The sequence below is a fragment of the Ascaphus truei genome, chromosome 4 (assembly GCF_040206685.1).
Source record: "Ascaphus truei isolate aAscTru1 chromosome 4, aAscTru1.hap1, whole genome shotgun sequence".
NCBI classification, from domain to species: Eukaryota; Metazoa; Chordata; class Amphibia; order Anura; family Ascaphidae; genus Ascaphus; species Ascaphus truei.
In genome coordinates, this window is record NC_134486.1 from 243,899,920 (window position 1) to 243,909,693 (window position 9,774).

Consider the following 9,774-nt stretch of genomic DNA (forward strand, 5'->3'; position numbering starts at 1 on the left):
TATACAGCCACTTGTTGTTCGTATTAATGTGAGCAGCGTTTTGTTTTCCGGGTTACCAGATTCAATGGTGGCTTGACGATTTGGTTAAAGCAATGCGTTGCAGGCCCCATCTGGCAACCGAGGGGTTAATTTCATGTGATCTTCTCAGCGACCTTTTCTGGGAGATTCCGGCTTTAACAGAACAAGCGCCTTAAGGGCGGTTTCAAGGATTGGGGAGATACTGCGTGTGCGTCAGAACAGGGCATTCCACCTCGTAATAAAATCGCTGGTGATGGTATGTAAGGTCTTCGAAAGCCAGAGGAAAAACAGGCAACAGAGGTGTTTATATTATTACAAAATTCTTTTCATTTTCACTTGTCAGGTTCAGGTCTGAACAAAGGCAAAACAATGCCATTGTGTTTGCTTCAAAACTGGATTCTTAAAGCATCACATTCATATTTTATTTGGCATGTTTTTTTTTTTATATATACATATGCAACAAACCTGTTTATCTAAACAGATTAAGGGTTGTTTTCTTCACTCGTTAGAGCATGTAAATATGTTCAAAACAATATGCTATACTAGTGATTTTCAATGGTTAAAGAACGGCAGAGCCCTTTAAACTTTTTCTTACTCTGTGGAACCCCAGCTTATCTTGTATACCTCGAAAAAGTATCATAGTAGTAAGGAATATATATATGAGCGCGTGTGGTTTATACTATAACTAATAATTATTAATTACTGTACATAAACAGTATTAATATTTACAGTTCTTAAATCAGGAAATACAGCAAAAACAAGTCATAAGGTGTCTTGCAAATACCGCCAATACCAATTTTATGTGTGGAACGCCTGGTCACATCCCATGGAACCCCATGTCTCCACAGAACAGATCTCCCATAGAACCCCAGGGCTCCACAGAACAGAATGCCTCGTCACCTCCCATGGAACCCCAGGGGTCCACAGAACAGAACGCCTGGTCACCGCCCATGGAACCCCAAGGCTACACAGAACAGAACGCCTGGTCACCTCCCATTGAAGCCCAGGCCTCCACAGAACAGAACGCCTGGTCACCGCCCATGGAACCCCAAGGCTACTCAGAACAGAACGCCTGGTCACCGCCCATGGAACCCCAGGGGTCCACAGAACAGAACGCCTGGTCACCTCCCATGGAACCCCAGGGCTCCTCAGAACAGAATGTCTGGTCACCTCCCATTGAAGCCCAGGGCTCCACAGAACAGAACGCTTGGTCACCGCCCATGGAAGCCCAGGGGTCCAAAGAACACAGGTTGAAAATCACTGGACAATCCTAACATGCTTTAGTTTAGAACATATGACTACTACAAATCATTTGAAGACTGGTGTACAGTACAATTGCAGTGTCCAGTAGCTTTTATATAAAAAAAAAATAGGGCAGAACATGTGCTGTTGTTTATTTATACTTTGCAGCAGTGTTAGGGGATGATTCTATAGGTGTCTAGGGAGCCGATTCTTATCGGACAAAATTTCCTATTGACTTCAATGGGGAATTTTGGCCGAAAACTACATAATCGACTGCTTCAGCACATTTACAATCTGCCCCTAAGTCTTCTTTAGCTGACCTCCTTTACCAACTACAGGTAATCCTTAAATGCAGAGTCCCATTCAGATTTAAAGGCAGTGATAAAGTAATAGGTTAAAACAAAGTGATTGATGTCTTTAAAAAAACAGACAAGTATAAGTATTTTTTATTTAGTGTCCCTTTGATTTACAGGTGGGGATTTGTTTTTGTGACTCTTGTTTGCTTCATCCCCATGTTAAAGCAGACATTACAATATTGTGTATGTAAAAAATAGCAGTGTAATTCTGTTTGTGCTGGATGGAGGTTCCAAGCTATTCCTATAGAAGCCCCCTAACCTATTGGTCTTAACACACACACACACACACACACACACACACACACACACACACACACACACACACACACACACACACACACACACAAACAGGACACACAACATGCATTGTCCTTGCTAAATAGGTGCAGTTGGAGGTTATGTTAAAGTAATCAGATTTATTTATGCATTCTCCCTGCCATGTCAATCAGTTAGCAAATTGGTCTGCAAAAGGGCAGATGTTCTTACCATAAAACGTCAAGATAAAACCTTCATAAATAATCCCAGAATAAACTGTCAAAATAAAATAAAGACATGCATATAGTTGCCTTTTTTTTTTTTTTTAAATGACGACCAACCTGAAAGTTCTTCATAGATGACATTATTGTGTTTAGAGATTTGGAAACCTCATGGGTCTCTTCTTCATGTGTAATGACCTTCAAGTACACTGAAGACACCTGTACGGTGTCATTTTACATATGAAGAACTCTTTTGTTGATCTATCAAAAAGTTTCAAATCTACACTTCACCAGGACGAATATAACTCCTGAAACGGAACTACAAATGTCCAGCTATAGGCATTGTATCAATAATGTCTTTTTTACTTATTAAACATAACGCTGTCAGTTGTTCACTATGGACCTACATGGGATAGAATCTCTAAGTATTAGCAGAAAAATTATAGGAAAGCCTTTACCTGTTACAACAGTGCGTTATATTTAACATTCCTGAGATTCCATAAATATTACATATAAAAAGTGGACAGATGAGATGCACCTTAGCCAAGGCAACATGTTTAATTTGGGCAACAGGGGCAGGAACCAAGCTTTTGTCTGAATAGCCTGACTTGAGCATGATGATTCATTGCCTGCCTTAGGAATTAGTGGACATGATTATGAGAGGTTGCTTTGATGATTTACAAGCTGAATCATGGAATGGAACATAGTGCTGTGACAGGTAAAGTCTCTGCTATCAATCTTCTGCTAATAGCTCAATTTGCAGTGCTCCTCTACATAACCACATATCTTCACTGCCCAACACACAGATACACCTATGTACAATGAATCAGCAATGCCTGTGCGCTGAATACTCATAAACGACCCTGCCTTTTGTTATCACAAGAGCAGATTTATGCTGACACATTGCTGTTCATGAAGGAACTGTAACCAAAAGACCCATATTTATGAGAATGGAAACTAGATGAAAGCACTCAATCATTCTCTAACATATGTAATAGTTCTTTCATCACCAAATGTGTTTAATATCTTTCCCATTTTAAGGCCTGAAAGACTTACTAAAAATAGCAAATATTACAGAAATTACAGTTCCTAGTGTCTTCTTTGCAAGCGACCAGGGTCAGAGTTCAGAATTACTGCCAAAGTTGCAGTGATCAGTGCTGATCTATCTACAGTATCTTTCTATTTATCTATCCCTCTTTCTATGTATCTAGTGTGTGTGTGTGTGTGTGTGTGTGTGTGTGTGTGTGTGTGTGTGTGTGTGTGTGTGTGTGTGTGTGTGTGTGTGTGTGTGTGTGTGTGTGTGTTGTGTGTGTGTGTATATATACTGTCTATATATATATACTGTATACTGTATATATATACACACACATATAGTTCTTAAAATTTAAGATAACCCTAAAATACACTAGTGTTTAATATTTCTCTAAAACAGAATCTGTACAAAGACATTTTAAATTGGGATCTGCCTGTTTTGAAAACCGAAAGATTACGGCCCATATTTACACAGCTGTGCTATATTCCGTGATGCACCCTTCGGCGCTGTAGGACACCTTATAGCCCATTCATGTGAATGAACTGTAAAATGTCTTCCGGTGCTGAAATATGTCTTATGGCAGAGCACTGCTTAGTAAATATGCCCCATCATCTATTTCTGATGTGAGCTTCTAAGACCGGAGATAGTGCTTTTTAACACCTTCTGCGCTGAGATGGCTGTGACTAAAAGTATTATTCATTAAACTGCGATAGTTCCGATCATGGCATTGCAGCATGTTAAACTCCCATTGTAGTCAATAGGGAGAGGCACTTCTGCACTTTAATGAATAACCCCCTAAGTGAAAAACAGTTTGTTGCTGGCGCCTGCAGTACTGAAGGGACTAAACCACACATACTCCCCACATACTGTATAATTGTTATCAACTGTAACGCTATACTTTGTAACTGGTATCAGTTAAATCCCATGCTTTCAGCATTAGGAGCTAAGCATGTCACAAAAAGACTTTGTAAGATAAAATAAAAATGTACACTAACAAAGCGAAAATCAAACTCCATCAAACAAAATAAATCGATGAAAGGTACCAACAAAAAACTGAATATGCTTTACATTAGGTGGTGCAAATAATAATGTATAACACTGACTGCATATTGCACATATGATTATACATACTGTACACAAGTAATCCCTGGATTTACTGTGTACATTGCTATGGACGCCTGTTCCGCAACAGAATATTTTCAGAGATCAGGAGGATTTTGCTTTAGATTCTCCTCCCTCCAAACACAGTGCAATTATAATCACACCAGTGAGCAAACCATAATTTCTTAGACATTTTGATTCATGCTTTATCGTCAATATCATTTTTTTTAAATAAACTGCAGATTATCTGGGAGGTTTCTGCAAATCTGCTGGCATTAAAGTAAAAAAAAAATCTTAAATTCATATGTATGTATACACTAGGCAAGAATGTACAGTAGAGAGTCACCTGAATGATTATGTGTGTGCTGCACTGACTGTTTGCATATTTCGGTAAATGGCTCATTTGAGGTAATCAGTTTGTTTACCATTCACTTTTAGCCTGGGAACAACATACTGTATACACGATTTACTTGATGGAAAATCAGTGCTCATGAAAAAACTTTGTTTCACAATGACACGAATAAGGTGATATTTTCCTTTATTTGATTGCAATTATTAGATAATTGATATATGCCAGTGATTTTTTTGAAGCCGTGTCAGCAATTACAATTGCAGTGACATAGACTCAAAGTGAGATATGGGTTAAATCTTGGTTATAAATATGTAAATATATATTTAAATCATTTATGACAGTGTTAACGTGTTACTTTGTTTTTATTTACAACAGGGACTTTGAAAGGGGCGAGACATTGTTAATCTTGTTAGCTTCATAAAGGGTAATTAGGTTAAGACACCACTTCAATGTCATTTGAACAATTCAAAGACTATAGGAGTATAATAAGGAACACATGCTACATTTTAAGGTTATAATGTTTTTTAAGCACTTCCAAGACCTACAGTATTCAAAAAGTATTTAAGATTTTTTTTTGTTTTTTTTAAACATCAATCACCTAGTTTTGACCTTCTAATCATATTGACACTACCAAACTACTTTTGTTCTTAAGGTCCTATTGCTGGCATTGACCCATTGACAGCATTGTGTGACCTTCAGCATGTCACTTTATCACTTGGTTCACTGTATATATATATATATATATAGCAAATGGAAATATTACTGTATACTCATTTGCATGTCTATGAATATATATATATATATATATATATATATATATATATATATATATATATATATATATATATATATATTCCACTTACCGACAGCAAATGAATTACAAAACACATATGTCTATCTTGATTCCAATATAAAATATATTTATTCTTTAAACTAATTTGGTCATTTGACACACTGTATTATTTACTCCTCCTCAGTAACCAAAAATCAGTGTGCTAGTTTTTTGGGAAACCAGAAGTATACATTGCATTGACTACCAATATGATATCAAATCCATTAACAACAGCAAAAATAGTGCCACTTAAGTGACAGGGGTTATAGTATTCTAGTGTGTATTTATTACAGAGCCCAAAAAATAATAAAACAAAAGGTAGAAAGAAAAAAAAGCAGAATGATCCGGTATTTTCCACTTATTCATCAAACTGGAGGAACCCCTGAGCAAGCAAGGACAGCACTTGTTTCCTCTCAACAAATAGGAAATCCCTGCGGGACAGAGCATTACAAGCTCCATGCTCTGCTTCACAGCCTGTCAGAAGAGATAGCTAGCTAGGTACAGTGTGTGCTGCCTGCATGGGAGCCTGGCCACACTAGGCTCTAATCATTGCTCCCACTATATACATGTATAATTATAAAAGTCACGCAGAAACGTGAGTTTGATTCCCTCCCCGCAGGGCAATGTTTTGCAAAACATAGAAGAGAGAAGGAGAACATCTGGTTTGATGGCAGGCAGAGCCCCTTGTTAACCCCCTTCCTGTGACTATTACACGTCATGGAACATTCCCGGAACCGGCCAACGTTCCACCCACTCCAGAGAACACACAGGCATCTGAAGACACAGGCAAACACACTCAGAGACATAGATAGATAGATAGATAGATAGATAGATAGATAGATAGATAGATAGATAGATAGATAGATAGATTTTTTTAAAGATACATAATTGATAGCAAGATATATGAATACAGATAGGTGAACTAATATATTATTTAGATTATCTATGGATATTATTTAGGCACATTACATAGGCATAAAGGTTATTTATACTACTATAGAAAAAGACTATTAGCAAGAAAGATATATTGAGATGTATATTTCATTTTTAAGCATATGCTATGGTACACAACAGGCACATACACGTGTGGGGTTAAAATAAATGATTAGAAAATGAGACCAATAGGGGCATGTAAACAAAAATATATGCTGATAGATACAAATGTATAGCTATATAGACAGCAATATCAATGACAAATCGGTAGAAAAAGATGTATAGAAACATGCAGACAAGTCAGATGGATATACAGTAAATAGAAGAAATAGCAAACACAGCAAAAACACCATGGAAATATGTAAACGCTTTAAACCTAAATGCTCAGTGTATACATAATAAGAGTAAAACATATTCATGCGTGACGAGAATATGGAGAGAATGAATATAGGAAGGCAGACAGGTAACTGAAGACTGAAGACCCTCTGTGGGCATAGAAGTAGACATAGAAACCAGACAAGAGACTAAAAGGAGACGGAGAACGGGCAGATGAATTTACCATTCTACATATGAAGAATGTCAGGCCTGCACTAATTACATCTACAGCCATATTGTATACAGAGTGATAGAAATGATTCCATATTCAGACACACAAGGGCAGAGCTGGGCATGTCAACACAGCAAAGGAGTCAAGCTCTCACCCATTCCCCTTAATTAGAGGAATATATGTATGCCCTGCGTGTATCTGGGGAGAGAGCAGACTTAACCCACACATGTAAGATTTGACTTGCATTCATTGCCAGCACACAGGGATGACCAGAAAACCTTAAATAGACTCAGCCCAGGCAGTTGCTAATCTTTACCCCCCTCTCTCCCCTCTCTCTCCCTGGCTGTCATTAGCAGCCATGCAAATTCCTCTGGATATTACGCAAACCTCCCCCTAATCTGCCTACATTTGCAGGCTGGGTATTCCCCACATTTCCCAACAATCAGAAACAAAAGTAAAACATGCCCCGCTATATTTACTTTCATGGCGGGGACGAGGGGGATGTTGGAAGGATAAGCATTTGACTTGTCTCATATAATTGTAGTATAGTTTTCAATCCCCCCCACAAAGCAACATTTTATATTAAGGAAATAATTTTCACTAGGTCCCTTGCACTTGAAAATGAACCCGCTGCACTGTACAATGGCAATAAGCATTTCAATTTGAATCCAGTCTCCCTGAGCTTTTTCACCATAGAGAATATATATATATATACCCCATATATGGCTCATGTGCCAAGGTGAATCTGACTGGTGCCAAATGGAGTCCTTACCCACAGTAGCCGCTTCACTGCTGGTGGTTATAGATCAATAGGGTAAGGTAATGGGGGGTCAGCTGTAATAATATTTGGAGAGCCCCCCAATTATGTTTTCATGTTCACCATAGTTTTAGATTGTAAGTTTCTCGGAGCAGAAACCTCATTGCCTATTATGTCATTGTTTTAAGTTGTATGTGTTTTATGTTTTCGGTCTTGTCCTTACCCCTAAATTATACTGCCCTGCGGAATATGTTGGCGCCATCCAAACGAAAGATATTAATACGAAAAGAACATTTGGGCCATGAAAAACACGGTTTGTTTTCATTTGGAGTCCTGAACAGCTGCTTTAAACCCTTGCACACAATGAAGAGGGCTTAAAACAGCATGATTGGGGCCCCTTCATACTGTACAAATGAAAATGCTTCCACGTAAACCAATACTGAGTATGACTGCACACTTCCGACCGTATATAGCTTCTTTGCCTTGGGGACTGAAGGCCCAAAACAAATTATTGTAGGCACATGAAATAATAACACCTGCCCTTCTCTTGCACACATGCTGCTCTATGCCCTCTAACCTTCTGCCATCACTAACAAGGCAACCCCTACTGCAGGACGGGACTTTCCTGTTGGTTATTAATGTGGCAGCAATAAGCTGGAGGGCAGCACACATATCTGGCAAGGGACTTCTTAAATGATATTAAACTCTGCAACAGAGGGGGTTAAAATGTGTACAGATGCATACTACCAATACACAGACTAACATGATCATTTCCAGGTGAGGAAGGGGATAATCATTTACTCTTCAGACCATTGAGCATTAGATATAATATATCAATATACATGGAATTGTACCAAGTTTCAATATGAGATAGATAGATAGATAGATAGATAGATAGATAGATAGATAGATAGATAGATAGATAGATAGATAGATACACATACACACACATACATACACACACACGATTTGTTTTCACTTTTTTTCCTCCTGAGAAGCATACACTGCTGAATTGGAGAGTAGAAACACCTAGTGCCATGATCACAGACCATGAACAGCAGCACATGTACTCAGTGTCATTGTACGGATCATAGTGTTCAACAGCCTACTCGACAAATCAGAGAGGAATAAGTATAACATGTATTTCCAATACCGTGGGACAAACACTGTTGCATTATCGTATGAAGGTGTATTCATACAGAGCACAGATGCAGCATGATCATTTTCAAGGGGGGATGGGTCAGGAATGGGTTAATCGTGTATTTTCCATGCCATTGGATCACTGAGCTGTTTTGCAAGCTTCCCAGTTAACCCCGTTGGTGCCGGAGGGGAGGGAGCAGGGTTCCTGCAACGCGTTGAATGAGGCACCCTCCAGCACCAAAGAGGTTAAGCCCGATCAGACCTTTAACATGCAAATGGAGGAAAGAGGAGGCTGCAGTGACTCACCAGATCTGAAGCGCTCACAGTCCAACACCAAAATCAATCCGAAAATAATAATAATGAAGAAAAAAAAATTAAAAACAGATCATTTCCACTTTTCTTTCTTTATATTGTCTTCTTTTTCTTCCTAAGCCCAATAAAAAAAAATATATATATACACATATATATATTTATATTGAAAGTGTAACAAGTTGTTCTTGATCACCCTCCCTCCCCAATAGATCAGCAGCCACTGACAGTCTCAGAAAAGAGAGGGGGGGGGGGAGGTTTAGTAATAAACCTCAGAGGCCAAAAATAATAATATATTATATCTGCACAAATGAATGGTCAGAGGTGAGTAGATGGTGAATTTGGAGCAATTGTAATAAGGGGGTCTTCTTCCTTAGGTCGGCTGGGGAGCAGCAGAGACAGCAGCAGCAGCAGGAGTTCGCAGGTTGTCAGTGTGTGTGTATGATCTATGTGTGAGCATGGTGTGTGTGTGTGCTGATCAGGAGGCAGAGAGAGAGAGAGGGGGGGTAAGAGAGAGTTAACAAGAGGAGGGAGCTGGTGCTGATGGAAAGGGGTGGTGTTTTGTGGGGGATCCCTGATGCAGGGAGATATGTATGTATTTGTATATATGTATGTCTCTGTGTGTGTGGTAGATTTCGTTATTAGAGGTGCTGGTTAGAGGGAGATCAGGTTTACATT

The 9,774-nt window shown here is 38.8% G+C and overlaps 1 protein-coding gene across 1 annotated transcript in view; it reads right to left on the minus strand.

Annotated features, from left to right (window-relative positions):
* The window catches only part of HIVEP2 (HIVEP zinc finger 2), a 240,886-nt gene that overhangs the window by 230,150 nt on the left and 962 nt on the right, over window positions 1-9,774 (minus strand). Inside the window, exon 1 of the mRNA XM_075597117.1 lies at window positions 9,094-9,774. This exon is cut by the window's right edge and continues 962 nt beyond it. The gene's annotated coding sequence lies outside the window, so the exon portion shown is untranslated. The remainder of the gene's footprint in view (window positions 1-9,093) is intronic.